Source organism: Impatiens glandulifera, chromosome 1 (genome assembly GCF_907164915.1).
Source record: "Impatiens glandulifera chromosome 1, dImpGla2.1, whole genome shotgun sequence".
Taxonomy (NCBI): Eukaryota; Viridiplantae; Streptophyta; class Magnoliopsida; order Ericales; family Balsaminaceae; genus Impatiens; species Impatiens glandulifera.
In genome coordinates this window covers 85,327,085-85,345,538 of record NC_061862.1, presented here as the reverse complement: position 1 = coordinate 85,345,538, position 18,454 = coordinate 85,327,085, and positions in this window count along the sequence as shown.

Below are 18,454 nucleotides of genomic sequence, written 5' to 3'. Positions count from 1 at the left end.
CTTTTTAGAATACTTCTGGGTCAATGAAAAAAACTTTATGACCAGTTGGAAAGTATGCGATGATATATATATATTATTTTGAACATCAAAGACGTCCACTGGATACTTTGTGTTGTCTGTCTACAACAATGACGCGTAGACGTATATGACTGCGATCCTGGATGTTATATTAATCTTGATGAATTTGTGCAACCAATGTGCGAAATGATTCCATGTATATTTGACAAGGCATTGTCTGATGAAGAAAAACGAAGATTTCCTCTACTTAACCTTGATTCCGTTTTTCCATACATAAGACTTCCAAAGTCAGAAGTCCCCAAAGAAATTAAGAGTGGAGATTGTGGTGTCTTTGTACTAATGTATATAGAGTACTTTACTGCAAACCTAAATTTAGCAGAAGTGACCTCACATGAGATGAAAGGTTAGAGAGAAAAGTTGGCGGTCAGGTTATTTCATGGACTTGTAGAACCATAGGTTATTTATGAAACTTTTGTAATGATATCAAATTTTTGTAATGTTAATACCAAACTTTTGTAATATGGTTGATGTAATGATATCAAACGTTGTTGATGTTATATATGTTATTATTTATAGGTTCTGCACTAATGTAATAAGTTGTTAGGCATTTGCGTTGAAGTTGCGTCACGCAGGATGCGTCACGTAGTTAAAACCTTTAGCAGTTGCTTTGGAGATTCCATCAGCCAGCTAACACCAGAAAGACTGAATGCACCCTGTATTATAAAGACTGAATGCAAACACCAGAAAACAGAAGTAGGCAAAATTATCTGAAAATGCACCATGTATTACAAAAACAACATTGATATCCTTGATACACTATACTTGGTAATAAGTCTACAAAAACAACATTAATACCACAACACTTGACTTGGTAAAAAGTCTACAAAAACAACATTAATATCTAGAAACAACATTAACACTAACAAGTTCATTCTAAGCTAATGGCTCGTACGATTAAGATGATGGCTCGTATAGTTGAGATGATGGCTCGTACAGTTGAGATGATGATGACTCATGCTGCTGAGATGATGATGACTCATGCTGCTGAGATGATGATGGCTCATGTTGTTAAGATGAAGCTTTTGCTCTTGCAGTAGATGGTGCAAGAATCACTACTTTGCATGTTGCTCTATTGTGTCCTAGACCTGCACATGAACTACATCGTCTCGGGACCTTACGAACCTCACATTGGGATGTCCTACATTTAGTTTGTGGCCGACCTTTCTTAACCTTCACATGTGGTTTTAGACACACGCGTTGTTTGATAATATCGGGAAGATCCCAATTCTCTTCATCATCAATCGGATAACATGTCTCCACATATGCATTCAACCAAGATACAGTTGTATAATACCTATGAGAAGGAAAATAAAACGATTAAAAAATAGGTTAAATAAATAGGTTCAAAATGATTAAATACCTTGAGCATAAGTCATAAGAAACCACATTCCTGTGACGGGCAGCAACCAGTGCATGTGTACAAGGAAGACCGAAGACTTCAAATACCCTACAAGTGCAGTCCTTGTCCTTCAAATTGACTTTAAAATGTGCCTCATTGTCATTCGCATATAACTCAAATCGGTTAAGGGATGATACTGTATAGAATCTGGCCTTCTCAAAACCATCACATAATAACTTTTCATACGTTGAAGATAAAAATTCTTGGTGGTTGGACGCTTTTTCTCTTCTTTCATTAAACCATACTTGTAATGTTGTTCTTAAAGACTCAGCCATTGCTGAAATTGGATACTTTCTGGATTCCCTGCACTGACTATTAAAACTCTCTGCATAATTGCTTGTGAGTTGATTGTATCGCTTACCGAGGAAATATGCTCTACTCCATCTTTGAAACTCAATTTCTTCCAAATAGGCAACAATCCTGTGATCTTTAACCCTGATTTTGTCAAAACACCGATTAAAGCGGGGGATAGTGTACGCACGAGAAGCCATATCAAACTTCACATGACAATTATCACTTTTGAATTTGGCCATAATATTCATCTTTATGTGATATGTGCACGCACCGTGGTGTGCTTCTGGAAAAACAACACATAAGGCATTGACGATGCTTGGGTGTCTATCGGATACGAAGACGAGATCATCAACTAATCAAATTGCTTCTCTAAGTTTTTGCATAAAATAAGTCCAGGAGTTATTGTTCTCTAAATCAACAACGCCGAATGCAACAAGATATAGTTGCTCATTGGCATCCAATGCAACAACCACCAATAGTTAACATCCCACCTTGTGCTTGAGAAAACTGACATCAACACACAATACAGGACGACAAAAGGCTTTGAAACCCCTAATTGAGAAGCCTAAAGACATGAACATATACTTGAAGTGGCCGAGCTCATCTGTCTGGATATCTGTTATGGTACCCGGATTATTCTTCTCCAACATGTATAAGTATGAAGGCAATTTTCCATAGGAATCCTCTACCGTCCTCGCACCGCCATTAAAGTCGTTTCCCTTGCCCTTCGAGCCTTATTATAAGTCAAAAACATCTCATAAGTTGACTGCATGTCTTCAATTATTTTCTTAGGCAAGTGGTTATGGTGATGGTCCATGTACTTACCCTTCATGCACTGCCCAATAACCCATGCCGGTGTTTGCATTTTTTTCTTCGGCCTCGACAAAACTGAGCATGAGTGTTGTCGATTGAATTTTCGAATCTCAAATATCTTGGAAAACTTACCTTTCACAGCACGTAAGCTCCATTTGCATGTCTCATCCATACATTTCACATACCAAAGATGTTTTCGAGAATTTTTCACTTTAAATTCAAAATGATAAGTCATCGCATATTTATATAGCATCAGTTGAAGTTATTTTTTAGTATCAAATAACACACCAACTTCCAATACAGTTTCACTAGTTAATGCCAATGCAAATGAAGAGTTTGTTGGTAATACGTCTGTCGGGTCTATCGATGGTGTACCCATTGATGGTCTTGCACTAGATGGTGTACCCATTGACGCTCTTGCACTAGATGGTGTACCCATTGACGTTCTTTTACTAGATGGTGTAGGTATTGATGATCGGTGCGGCGTGCATGCAATTACTGGTGCAGGACTAGTAGTAGCTTCGAAGTCACTAACCCATTCATAATTAAAGTCAATAACCCGTTCATAATTAATCAGTTCATGATGAGCCCGTTCATCTTCTTCTCCTCCTCCTTCATTTTCACTTTCAAATAAAATCTGTTGAGAAACAACTCGAGAAACAACGTCAGGTATAGTTTTTTTAGTAAGTAATGGTAGTGTACTATCTTGACTTGAGTACTTCTCTACTAATGAGACACAAAGTGGTGGCGAAGGTGATGAACTTCGACCCGAAATCAACCGTGATAAATAGATGCCCACATCTTTATCTCCCTTAATAACAATAGGGGGAAGTTTTGTAGAAGGATCATACATGACTTTAATCACTAAATCATATGTATACTTTTGCACGTTAATCGTCTCATAGATTATATCAACTAATTCAGCAAATGTAGTACATTGGGGTATATCCATAGTTTTGCATGATTTTGTAGAGAAAGACCTAGTACCATCGGCTGCAATTTTCCACTCTCCATTGTACACAACAAATACGTCAGCAAATACTTCAGCTGCAATTGAAAAAAATGATATTATCAATCGAGAGACACCGTAACAATGAAATGCAAGTAATGACTATAAATGGTTTGGGGTGCGTTACGCAGATGCGTAACGCAACTACGTGACGCAAATGCGTCACACAACTGCATAATGCACCCGAATTCCGCCGCAACGGTGGCATTCACCTACTCAATCCCTAATCACTAAACCCTAACAAACAATGCATTGAAAGAGAGAAATAAAGGAAAGAGGAAGAATACCGGTAGCAGTGGACATCTCCTTCGTTGGGATTACGCCGTCTTCGTCGGGGGTCGTCTTTTTAAAGAGAATGAGGAGAATGGGAAGTGAAGAAAGAGAACAAGAAAGAAAGAAATGAAAAGAAATGGAAAGAACTGGATTTTTTTAATTATATAGCAAGGGCATTGTGGACTTTTCACAATGCACTCGGGTGCGTCACGCAACTGGAGGATGCGTGACACAATAGGGGCATTTTCGTCAGAAAAAAAAGGGTCACCAGTGCTATTTAAATTATCCCCCCTCACCAAACGCATTTAGGCCTGTTTTTAGGGTCATTTGCTCAAATTTCCCTTTCATTCCTCTCTTCTCTAAGGCCATCCAACCACACATCTCTTCCTTCATTCTCCGAACTCCGAGCCTCCAACACCGAGACGTCCAAGCAAACGCCGTCGAGAGGTAGCATCCCTTCTTCTGTCTCGACTGTAGCATCCCGTCGATGGATAAGTTTATATTGTTATAGCTATAATACTTCGATGTCTGCTTTGATATTGTTCTAAAAAATGTATTTTTCGCCTTTAAGACTTCGTGATTATGATAGGATTCAATCATTTGTCGTGATTCTCATTTACATTCAAGTATGCACAATATCGGAGTTCGGAGAATGAAGGAAGAGATGAGGGTTTAGTGGCCGTAAAGAAGAGAGGAATGAAGGGGGAAGTAAGAGAAAGAGGAAAGAAGAGAATAGAAGAGGGAAAAAAGAGAATGGAACAGGGAAATAAGTAATTTTTAATTAAGGGTAAAAATGTCTTTTGCCCGTGACAAAATGTTATATTTGTAAAATTTATTCTACCTATGCTAAATTTGGAAATAACCCTATTACGAGGGTTATTTCGTCAAATTTCCCCTTATTTCTTATTTCTCGGGAGCCTTTTGGATTGTACGAATCATACTAATTTTTTATTATTATTTAACTTAATCATTATTTATGTGAGAGTAAGTTTTTTTTATTTTAGTATATATAAATTAATATTTTTATTGGTAAATTAGGGAAGATTTTAGATACTAAATTAGAAAATTAATTCAATGTAGTCCAATAAGAATACAAGTCATTACTAATGATTAAAAAACTTGGACTTTATTAATATTATTTTACTATAATTAGATTGTCCCATACATAGGTGGAGCCACATACATAGGTGGAGCCACGTTCATCCCTCCCCTGACGACCTTGTAAAATTTATTATATAACTATGAATGATGTAGAATGATTTTTGATAATAGAGTATAGTGAGGGGTAGCGATAGTATTCATGCAAAATGGTCAAGCTACTGGTTAGCCGCTCGCAAGCTGTTCGGTCAAAACTCAATTTGACTTTGACCAAGTTTAAACCAAACTCGAGCTCATATACAAATCGGATCTTCTGCTCCCGATTTCAGTGTTCCCCTGTTGCGGACCAATGAAATTGCAGGAGTATTATTTTAATAATAAATCAAAGTTGGGTTGAAGGGAGGGAGAGAGTATCCTGAACCTGGATTTTTATCCGGGTTTACCCCAAACGCCATTAACGGAATGTCTAGTTAACGTATGGAGTGAAACTCCCTTCCCCCAGGCTCCATTTCAAAATGAATGCAGATATAAGTTTAGAGCGAAGCTCATTTCGCTCCAGGCGCCATGTAATAACAGTGTATATAGATATTAGATACGGAGAGAAGGGTACTTCGCCAGTAGCCATGCAAAACGGAATGAAGAGATCCGCCTATCAGGGCGAAACATACTTAGCCTTAAGTATTTTCTTACCTTGACGCTCATGTAAAACCCCAACACATCCATGAAAAGACAATTTACCTATAATGTAAAAACATTTACTCATGCATGTAAATACATAAATTCACCTAGATTATTTATTTTTAAATTAGAAAAAAAATTATACTAATCCACTAGTGAATTGATCGAAGCATACTTCCCTTCAATTACTTTATATTCTTATAGAATCGGGCGAAACTTCCTTCGCGCAGGAGATATGTAAGGCGGAATGAAGAGATCCGTCTATCAGGGCGAACCATACTTAGCTTTAAGTATTTTCTTACCCTGACGCTCATGTAAAACCCCCCAACTCATTCATGAAAAGACAGTTTACCTATCATGTAAAAATATTTACTCATGCATGTAAATACATAAATTCACCTAGATTATTTATTTTTAAATTAAAAAGAAAAAAAAATTAAACTAAGCAAAGGATGGGATCGAAGCATACTTCGCTTCAATTACTTATTTTTATATAAAAAGAAATTTCTAAGTTTTCCGCGAAGCATCCTTCGCCCAGGAGCCATGTAAAACCGAATGAAGATACGCTTTTCGAGCGGTGCTTCTTTCGCCCAGGAGCTATGTAAAACCGAATGAAGAGACGCTTTTCGAGCGTTGCTTCTATCGCCCAGGAGCTATGAAAACCAAATGAAGAGACGTTTTTCGAGCAGTGCTTCTATCGCCCAGGAGCCATGTAAAACCGAATGAAGAGACGCTTTTCGAGCGGTGCTTCCATCGCCCCATTTAAAACGGAATGAAGAGACGCTTTTCGAGTGGTGCTTCCATCGTCCCATTTAAAACGGAATGAAGAGACGCTTTTCGAGTGGTGCTTCCATCGCCTTATGTAAAACGGAATGAAGAGACACTTTTCGAGCGAATCTTCAATCGTCCATCTACCATTTGAAACAGAATGAATAGACACTTTTTCGTGAAGCATAATTTGTTTGAAGAGTTACTTAGTGATGTTTACTTCACTTGTATGAACATCTTTAATATATATAAACCCTAATATCATTATAATAATAAACACTTCCGTCTGATTCCTCTCTCTCTTCCAGTGTCCTCCTTCTTTCACGGTGATTCGAATCCGGCTCCTCCAGCTCCTCCGTCTACCAGACCAGAAGGTTCGATCTTCACATCTCGACAATGGTACGTACACCAAAATAGTAATCTTTTCTTTTTCTTTTCGTTCATATTTAAGAAACCCTACTCCGACATTTTCACGTTCAATGAAAATCATTTGTCTTTAGGAAAACGTACTTAGGGTTAGGGTTAGGATTTTGTATATTATTTCTACGAAACCCTAATTACCGATGTAGTGAGAACTCATTTTTGATATTAACAAAGCATTTTTTGATATGCAGACAAGAAACAACGATATCATCCTTACACTATAGGCAAATAATGGATTTTTTTTCCCAAATGCATTATCTAGAGAAGATATTGTACTATTCTTGACCTATAACCATTTTGTCCATATTATGTATGTTTTCATTGAAATTACCATGTTTGTAATAGATAATGTTGGGTTGAGATTTTTAATTGATTTAAAATAAATTAACAATTTTGATTTGATGATTGATGAAATAGATTTTATAATAAATGGATAAAACTAAGTTCAATAATTGTTAGTCATATCAAATATATAAATATATATTTAGATATCAACATTTTAAGTGGTGTAGTGGTAAGCATGTCTATCTGTCATACAGGTGACCTGGGTTCGAATCACATTAGGTACATAATTAATAATTAGAGTTTTGTTAATTTGCAGGCACAGCTCAAAGTCAACGCGCGCGAGAAAAGTCAACACGTAGTTAGACCGATTACATGAAAAACGTCTAATGTTAGATGGGGGCGTCTAATGCAGATTGCGTCTAATTAGAGGAACGGCCGAGATGAGGCATCTAATAGATTGTTAGATGGGGGCGTCTAAGAAGATGGACGGCCAAGATGAGGTGTCTAAGAAGATGAACGTCTAAGATGATCAGTTGATCAAATGGACGGCTAAGATGATTAGATGGGCATCTGAAGGCAGATGCTCTTCTAGACAGCTGACAGCAGAGTCTTCTAAGTGTACTACCACGATCTCAAGAATCTTTTTCTGATGTACTACCCAGTACCTCATGGATAGTACATCCAATGGAAAGATGACATGTGTCCAAAAGAAGGATTTGACCGTTGAAGCTTTTCAAAAATAAATTGCTGCCTAAGACAACGGACAAATTGCTGGCTGAAAAATACAAAAAAGAGAGAGCTGCTTCATTTTTCATTCAAGAAAGTTTCTGAAATCAAACATCTCACTTATCATCTAGCTGTGAATACATTGTATTACATACTGTCTTTTCTGTAAGAAAACTTCAGTGATGTAAGTTGAACAAATATTTTTTTGTTCAATAGAGAGTTAGCTAGATTAGTGAACTGTATTTGATTCAAAGAAGTATAGTGAATCCTTCCGGTAGTTGGAAGAAGGGGTGACGTAGGAGAGTTTGCTCCGAACATCCATAAACAACTTCTTGTGTTCTTTACTTTCTATCATTCATCTTTTATTGGTTCAAAGTTTCAAATCCGACGAACATTTCCGCACTTGAATCTGTTTCAAGAGTCCGAAGGATTTGCGAAGAATAGAAAAGGATATTAATCCCTAATAGGATTTCTATCAAACCGTTTATCCGAATTCGTCATCAATAGCCAGACCCCGTCTCTATTGGTGTCGTCGATCCTATCAGATAATATTATTGTTCTTACATAGCAGTTAATGGTTCAATAAGCTGACACTTGTGGTGCAACAGTGTCAATGAGGTGGAGAGATGACATAACCCATGTCATAGCTTCCACTGATGCAAATGGTGGATGTTGTCGATCTATCAAATTCTTAAAGGCAATATTGAACGGGAGATGGGTCCTCAAAATTGATTGTGAGACTCTATTAGTCTTAACTCAATATTAAATTTCACATATAAGAAATTAAATACAAATGTTTTTTGTACAGGGATAAAATCATCTTTGGAATAAAAAACTTACGTTGACGAGAAACCGTACGAGGTTCAGCAAGATTATCATGGAACCATTATTTATGTGAGAGTAAATTTTTTTATTTTAGTATATATAAATTAATATTTTTATTGGTAAATTAGGGATGTTTTTAGACAATATATTAAAAAAATAATTCAATGTAGCCCACTAATAATACAAGTCATTACTAATAATTAAAAAACTTGGACTTCATTAATATTATCTTTTATTATTAATATTAAAATAAAAGTTTGCTCAGAACATCCATAAACCACTTCTTGTGTTCTTTACTTTTTGTCATTCATCTTTTATTGGTTCAAAGTTTCAAATCCGACGAACATTTCCGCACTTGAATCTGTTTCAAGAGTTCGAAGGATTTGCGAAGAATAGAAAGGGATATTAATCCCTAATAGGATTTCTATCAAACCGTTTATCCGAATTCGTCATCAATAGCCAGACCCCCGTCTCTATTGGTGTCGTCGATCCTATCAGATAATATTATTGTTCTTACATAGCAGTTAATGGTTCAATAAGCTGACACTTGTGGTGCAACAGTGTCAATGAGGTGGAGAGATGACATAACCCATGTCATAGCTTCCACTGATGCAAATGGTGGATGTTGTCGATCTATCAAATTCTTAAAGGCAATATTGAACGGGAGATGGGTCCTCAAAATTGATTGTGAGACTCTATTAGTCTTAACTCAATATTAAATTTCACATATAAGAAATTAAATACAAATGTTTTTTGTACAGGGATAAAATCATCTTTGGAATAAAAAACTTACGTTGACGAGGAACCGTACGAGGTTCAGCAATATTATCATGGAACCATTTTTTATGTGAAAGTAAATTTTTTTTATTTTAATATATATAAATTAATATTTTTATTGGTAAATTAGGGATGTTTTTAGACAATATATTAAAAAAATAATTCAATGTAGCCCACTAATAATACAAGTCATTACTAATAATTAAAAAACTTGGACTTCATTAATATTATTTTTATTATAATTAGATTGTCCCATACATAGGTGGAGCCACGTTCATCCCTCCCTGGGCTGTAGTCCGGATGACCTTATAAAATTTATTATATAACTATGAATGATGTAGAATGATTTTTGATAATAGAGTATAGTGAGGGGTAGCGATAATATTCATGCAAAATAGTCAAGCTACTCGTTAGACGCTCGCAATTCGCTCGGTCAAAATTCAACTTGACTTTGACCAAGTTTAAACCAAACTTGAGCTCATATAATATTTGTTCGATGTCTTGTCGATCTTTTTCTAGCCTAATATATTTAGTACAAATATTTATTCACTCTCTCTCCATGTTAAAAGTTCACATGTTAGACCCACATTATAATAGCAAATTGTTTTTCCCACCCCTGCTCACTCCTTAATTAACTCCAAAATTACTTATTTATCCCTATCATTTTTATATATTTACCTTTATTATCTTATTTATTTTATTTATTTAATTTTATTTAATTATTAAGTTTTTTGTCATTAAATATAATTAATTAATTAATTTTTAATATTTTTTCTATTTTATTTATTTAATTAAAAATACAAAATATTATTATTTTTATATTATAATTGTTTAAAATATATAAAATATTAAAGTGTTGTCTTGATTTAATAAAATATAAATATTTAATATTTTATTATATTAATTATATATATATATATATATTAAAATACTTATAAAAACAATAATTGAATGATTAAATTTTTTTTATAAATAAAATTATTTATTAAATAATAATTAGTCTAATCATAATATTTTAATTAATAATATTTTATATTAATAATTAGTCAAATTAAGCATAATATATTAAAATACTTTTTCTAATTTCTCTGTTAGAAAATTTTATTTATAAAAAAAATTGATTTTTATAAGTATTTAAAAAATATATATATAATTAATATAATAAAATATTAAATATTTATATTTTATTAAATTAGTACACATTTCAATATTTAATATATTTTAAATAATAATAATATAAAAATAATAATATTTTGTATTTTTAATTAAATTAATAAAGTTAAAAAAAAATATTAAAAATAATTAATTAATTATATTTAATAAAAAAAGTTAATAATTAAATAAAATAAAATAAAATAAGTAAAATAAATAAAATAAGAAATATAAATATATAAAAATGATAAAGATAAATAAGTAATTTTTGAGTTAATTAAGGAGTAAGAGAGGGTGGGAATATGAGAGAGGATGGGAAAAGCACGTCCCATTATAATATCATATTGTCATAAAAATTCAAAATTAGAAACTCTAATTTCCAAATTCATATATTATAATATAATATATTTCATAAATGTATGTACTAAATATATTATATTATAATATATTCTAACAATTATATCTATATTTTTATCGTATTTTTTTATTTTTACAATTTCTTTCACTTACTCACAACTATTCTTTCATTTTTACTATTTCTCTCACATATTCATAAAAAAATTTCTCTCTTCTCGATTTCTCTCACTTATTCACAAACACTCTTCCATCTTGTGTCGTCTATTCATTTTTTTTCATATTATTTTATTCGAGAATTAATAAACTCAAGTTACTCAACTATTTCTTTCGTTGATTAGGTATGTAAATTTTATATTTTCGTTTTGAAAATAAACTTTGGTTTGAGTTCGAGCTCGAATTCGAGTTCGAGTTTGAAAATTTAATTTTAGTTAAAGTTTTTCGAGTCGAGTCAAGTTTGCAAGTAAATAGTCGAGTTAAGCTCGAGCTCGAGTTCGAGCCGAGCTAATAAGTACTTAATCAAGTCGAACTCGAGTTCAAACTGGTTTGAGCTCGACTCGACTTATTTGCAGCCCTAGCTGGGGTAGCCTTGATTTTTGTATAAAGAGAGAACATACCTTGGATAGTTGGTAGTCGCCTTTAGCCTTATTTAATAATAATAAAATAAGGCTTTGCAGAAAGATTTATTTTTTATTAATTGTAGAACGATGGGTTTCAATCCTCCTTTGGAGTGCGAGTAATCCATGCGGGTTAAGCACATAGTCCGCAACACACACTTAACCATTTAATTAGCCACGTAATTTATTGTCTGGCGGGCTCGAACCCAAGACCTCAAGGAGGCATCATCACACAAGGTTATTCCATACAAAGAATAAAGAGGAGTCTTTGAAATTATTATTGCACAATACATAACATAAATGAGTATTGAAAGGGTGGTAACAAACATAATATGAATTTATATAGAGGATTTTGCTTTTGTGGAAAATGAAGTCGATATCATTTTTCATGTTCACATATTGTGACAGGTTGTTTGATATGAAACCTAGACTGAAAACAATATATTGAATTATGACACAATTTATCAACACTTTATAAAATTATGAAATATGAGTTTAACGCAATTCATAATCAAACATATTGGACGTTTCCACTCGCAAATAATTGAAAAATGTATTGTGTTCTCATTGTTAATGAAGACATGAAAAATGAAAAAAAAAGTCTGGTTAGAGGGGGTCAGAGTTCACGTATTCGAACTGAAATAGACAATTCTCATAAAGTGAGAGTTTGTGAACGATGCAGACAAAAAGGACATAGAAGACGGAGTTCGCGATGTACTGAATGTGATTAATATTCATTATGTATTTTATTTGTTATTTTATATAATGTATTTTATTGTAATGTAATGTTTATGTAATGTATTTTATTTTAACGTTTATGTATTGTATTCTATTTTAGTTTATAATATTTATTTAAATTATTTAATTTAGTATATTTAGTTTTAATTACATGTATTTTTTGAAAATGATCCATTTAATAAAAAATGGTTTAAACACAACGATAAAAGCATGACATGAAAAAAAATTATGTACAAATTGATTACATTAGAATAATTAATTGATTCGAAGATCTTTAAGAAAGGCAATAAGATCTCCACACGAATCCACAAGTTTTTCGAATTTAATCTCTGACATCGTCATGATAATGACATTGTGAATAATCTTTAACGGCCTACTTTTGTTGTTAAAAGTTCTCCGATTTCTTTCCAACCAGATAATCCACCAGAAAATTATAGGGATAGAGACTCATCTTCTAAGTCTCGCATTTTTAGTCGCCCCATTCCATGTCTCCCAATAACCACTAACAGTTTCCAGTCAAATTCCACAAAAGACTCCATATATTTACAACAATGAGACAATGTAAAAGTAGAGTTTTATCGTCAACGACTCACAATAATCATGCCTTTTTTCATACATCTATCGTCAGTGAAAATTCCACCGTAAATAGCACTCCAACCAAAAAAGGAGATCTTAGTAGGCATCTTAGACTCTCATAAATTTTTCCAACAAAGATCAATCGGGCTAACTTTATTGAACAAAGTGTAACAATGTGTAACAATGTCCCACATGAAAGTTATTCAGATTACGTCACCTCATAGAATCCCGAGAAGATGGGTTTAACCCCTTATTTCTAACAATTAACAAAAGTTTGTCATTGGACATGCATTACTCACTATTCAATCTTTCTCTATATCTGATACGATTAACAAAATCACTAGACCGAATGTTAAACATATTTTGACCGATGAATCTCTACAAATAGAAATAGAAGTAAGCTCGGGGAAAACTTTTGCCAAACATTTACCACCACACCAAGTGTCGTACCAAAAACTAATCGAACTTCCATCACCCACAATAAAAATTGAATGCTTCTGATAAACCTTCCACATGGCATAAATACCACCTCAAATGTTGCAACTCACGGGTCTATAAAAATTTTTGGTGAACCAACTAGACTTATCATGACCATATTTACATTTAATCAATTTAGTCCAAAATACTATCTTGCTCAGTTGCAAATCTACTACACCATTTAGATAATAAGACTTTATTAAAGGAAACAAGATCGTGGATTCACAGTCCCTATGCTCTTTTATTAATTTAACCTTATCTCAACTCACTAAATGCGAAAATGAGGAATTAGACGATCCACATAAAAATTTACACATAATTCTCTCCATCATTACGGCCACAGACTTAGGGATGACAAATAGAGATATCATATAAGTTGACATTAAAGAAATAACGCTCTTGATAAGAATTAATCGATCTCCCTTATAAAATTAAGTAAAAATAAAATATTTAGATAATGTATTTTATTTTAATATATAATATTTAAATTATTTAATTAAATATTATTAATTTTAATTATATATTATATATTATATATATTTATATAGTAAATGATTAGTTGGTTGAGAGATTAATTAATAATTAAAAGAAAAATGTGAATATTTTGATAAAGAAAATGAAAAAGTAGGTATAATACGAAAATTTGTGACAAAAAGATGAATTGAAGAGAAAGTCTTGGAGAAGATGGATAATTTTTTTTATAAATAATGACTATTTTACATTTAAAACATATTTTATTGTCACGTGAATTATAATAAACAGATAAGGTTCGTTTAGTAAAAATTTTAATAAAAAGTCTTAAATGGTATAGTTCTATCCTATTAATGTCCAAAGTTTGAACTCCAAATTATAAATGGGTCTTTACTCCAAATTATAAATGGGTCTTTATTTTTTATATGCTCTTCGGCTTTGTTTAACTTTTTTTAAGAATTTGTATCCAATACTCAATCATTACTTTAATTATCCCTCTATCTATTAATCAGTCTTTTTATTTATTTAAATATTAAAATTAGTTTTTATTTAATTATTTAAAATTAATTTATCATTCAATGTAGAGATACAAACAAAAATAAAAAATACTTTTGTCTTCAAACCATTAAAAATTGTTTTTTTTTAAAAAAAAAATAATCAAGCAGATTTTTTAAGAAAAAAATTCAAAATCCAAACCGATTTTTTAAAAAAAAAAAACAAAATCAAACTAGGTCTACAGGTGCTTAGGAGCAGATCAGATCTTCTGCTACCGAATGGAGTGTTCCCCTGTTGCGGACCAATCAAAACTCAGCATTATTATTATATTAATAAATTAAAACTGGGTTGAAAGGAAGAAAGAGAACCCGGAACCCGTATTTTATTCCGGGTTCAGCAGAAACAGAACTGAGTGAAGCTTCCTTCGCTTCACTCTGTTTTACATGACCATTAAAGAGACAGTCTACACTGTTTTACATAAAGTTGTTCATGTAAAACTAATTGATACATATTCACTGTTGAGTGAAGCGAACTTCAATTGACTCTGATTTATAAATTATGTTTATAAATTTATTTATGATGTATTTAAATGATTAAATAATAATTCATATAATTTTATTTCTGATATATATAAAATAATAATTATGAATTAATATAATTTTATTTAAAGATCAGTTTAAAATATTAATCATAAATTATGTGATTTAAGATATTTAAATTAATTTTTATGAATGATTATAATTATATGTTATAATTGTGATATATTCAAATGAATTTGTACAAATTATGAAATTTATATATTTAATATGCACAAATTTCTTTATAATGTATTTAAATATATTTTGACAAATTATTTAAAAATTTATATAATTATATATTAATTATTTTTAAAAGATATTTAAATTATTTTATAAATATATTTAAATGAATTTGTAAAACAAAAATATTTAATTTTTTTGGTAATATATTTAAATAAATTAAAATATTATAAAATTTATTTTTAAGATATTTAAAAAAATATATTTAAATTATTTTATATTGTATATAATTATATATGAAATATATATAAATGTTGATGTAAAACCACTAATATATTTATGTAAAAACATTTATACGTTCATGTAAAAGCATTTATGCCTTCAATAAATCTGCAAAAGAATAAAAAAAAAAACAAGCGCTATCAGGTGAAGCAAACTTCACCTGGGAGCGCTTGTTTTTATTTTTTAAAATACCTAGTAAAGTTTACTTCACTTCTATCAGTGCTGTAAATATTGAGTGAAGCAAGCTTCACCTGGTAGTGCTTGTTTCACTCATTTGAACGTTGTAAATACCCAGGTGAAGCTAGCTTCACCTGGTAGCGCTTGTTTTTTTTTTATTATTTTGCAGACTTACATGAAGTCATAAATGTTTTTACATGAACATATAAATGTTTTTACATAAATGTGTTAATGGTTTTACATGAACATTTATATATATTTAATATATAATTATATAAAATATAAAATAATTTAAATATTTTTTTTAAATATCTTACAAATAAATTTTAAAATATTTTGTTTTAAAAATTTATTTAAATATATTAAAAAATTTTTTGAACATATTGTTATATATATATTTAATATATAATCATATAAAATAATTAAAATAAATTAATTTAAATATCTTACAAATGTAAATATCAAGTGAAGTTTGTTTCACTTCTATCAGCGCTGTAAATATTGAGTGAAGCAAGCTTCACCTGGTAGTGCTTGTTTCACTTATTTGAGCGTTGTAAATACCCAGGTGAAGCAAACTTCACCTGGTAGCGCTTGTTTTTTTTTTTGCAGACTTACATGAAGGCATAAATGCTTTTACATGAACATATAAATGTTTTTACATAAACTAGCATTTAGCCCGTGCATTTGCACAATTAATAATATAAATCTAGCATTTTTAATTTTATTTTTAACCGTTTTAAATTTAAAGTCGGGTTAACCCACAATCCGACCCAAATATCCAAATTAACCACAGCTCTCGACCCGGCAATCCGAATACTTTAAAAATTAAGCATCATTATATATAGAGAGAGATTAGTTAGTTAAAAAGTTGAACTTATATTAATATTAAAACGTCCCACGTTTATCAAATTTGGTGTTGAATTTAAAATATAAAGTCTTTGTAGCCTAGTTGGTTAAAGAGTTGTATTTGTTTTGTTAGGTTGCAAGTTCGAAACATACCTCTAACATTTTTAATTTTATTTTTAACCGTTTTAAATTTAAAGGCGGTCAACCCACAATCCGACCCAAGTATCCAAATTAACCACAGCTCTCGACCCGGCAATCCGGACACTTTAAAAATTAAGCATCATTATATATATATATAGATTAATTAGTTAAAAAGTTGAACTTATATTAATATTAAAACGTCCCGCGTTTATCAAATTTTGTGTTGATTTTAAAATATAAAGTCTTTGTAGCCTAGTAGGTTAAAGAGTTGTACTTGTTTTGTTAGGTTGTAAATTCAAACATACCTCTAGCATTTTTAATTTTATTTTTAACCGTTTTAAATTTAAAGGCGGGTCAACCCACAATCCGACCCAAGTATCCAAATTAATCACAGCTCTCGACCTGGCAATTCGGACACTTTAAAAATTAAGCATCATTATATATATATATATATATATATATATATAGATTAGTTAGTTAAAAGTTGAACTTATATTAATATTAAAACGTCTCGCGTTTATCAAATTTGGTGTTGAATTTAAAATATAAAGTCTTTGTAGCTTAGTTGGTTAAAGAGTTGTACTTATTTTGTTAGGTTGCAAGTTCGAAACATACCTCTAGCATTTTTAATTTTATTTTTAACCGTTTTAAATTTAAAGGCGGGTCAACCCACAATCCGACCCAAGTATCAAACTTAACCACAGCTCTCGACCTGGCAATCCGGACACTTTAAAAATTAAGCATCATTATATATATATAGATGTGTTAATGGTTTTACATGAACATTTATATATATTTAATATATAATTATATAAAATATAAAATAATTTAAATATTTTTTTTTAAAAATATCTTACAAAAAAATTTTAAAATATTTTTTTTACAAATTTATTTAAATATATTACAAAAAAACTTTGAACATGTTATATATATATATTTAATATATAATCATATAAAATAATTAAAGTAAATTCATTTAAATATCTTACAAATTTAATATAAAGTGAAGTTTGCTTCACTTTTATCCGCGCTGTAAATATTGAGTGAAGCAATCTTCACCTGGTAGTGCTTGTTTCACTCATTTGAGAATTGTAAATCCTCAGGTGAAGCAAACTTCACCTGGTAGTACTTGTTTTTTTTATTCGTTTGCAGACTTACATGAAGGCATAAATGCTTTTACATTAACGTATAAATATTTTTTCATAAATGTGTTAGTGGTTTTAAATAAACATTTATATTTATTTAATATATAATTATATAAAATATAAAATAATTTAAATATTTTTAAAAAAAAATATCTTACAAATAAATTTTAAAATATTTTGTTTTACAAATTTATTTAAATATATTACAAAAAAATTTGAACATTTTGTTTTATATATATATATATGTATATATATTTAATATATAATCATATAAAATAATTAAAGCAAATTTATTTAAATATCTTACAAATTTAATACCTAGTGAAGTTTACTTCACTTCTATCACTGCTGTAAATATTGAGTGAAGCAGGCTTCACCTGGTAGTGTTTGTTTCACTCATTTGAGCGCTGTAAATACCCAAGTGAAGCAAACTTCACCTAGTAGCGCTTGTTTTTTTTATTCTTTTGCAGACTTACATGAAGGCATAAATGCTTTTACATGAACATATAAATGTTTTTACATAAATGTGTTAATGGTTTTACATGAACATTTATATATATTTAATATATAATTATATAAAATAATTTAAATAATTTTTTTTAAATATCTTAAAAATAAATTTAAAAATATTTTGTTTTACAAATTTATTTAAATATATTAAAAAAAATTTTGAACATATTGTTATATATATATATATATATATATATATATTTAATATATAATCATATAAAATAATTAAAATAAATTAATTTAAATATCTTACAAATGTAAATATCAAG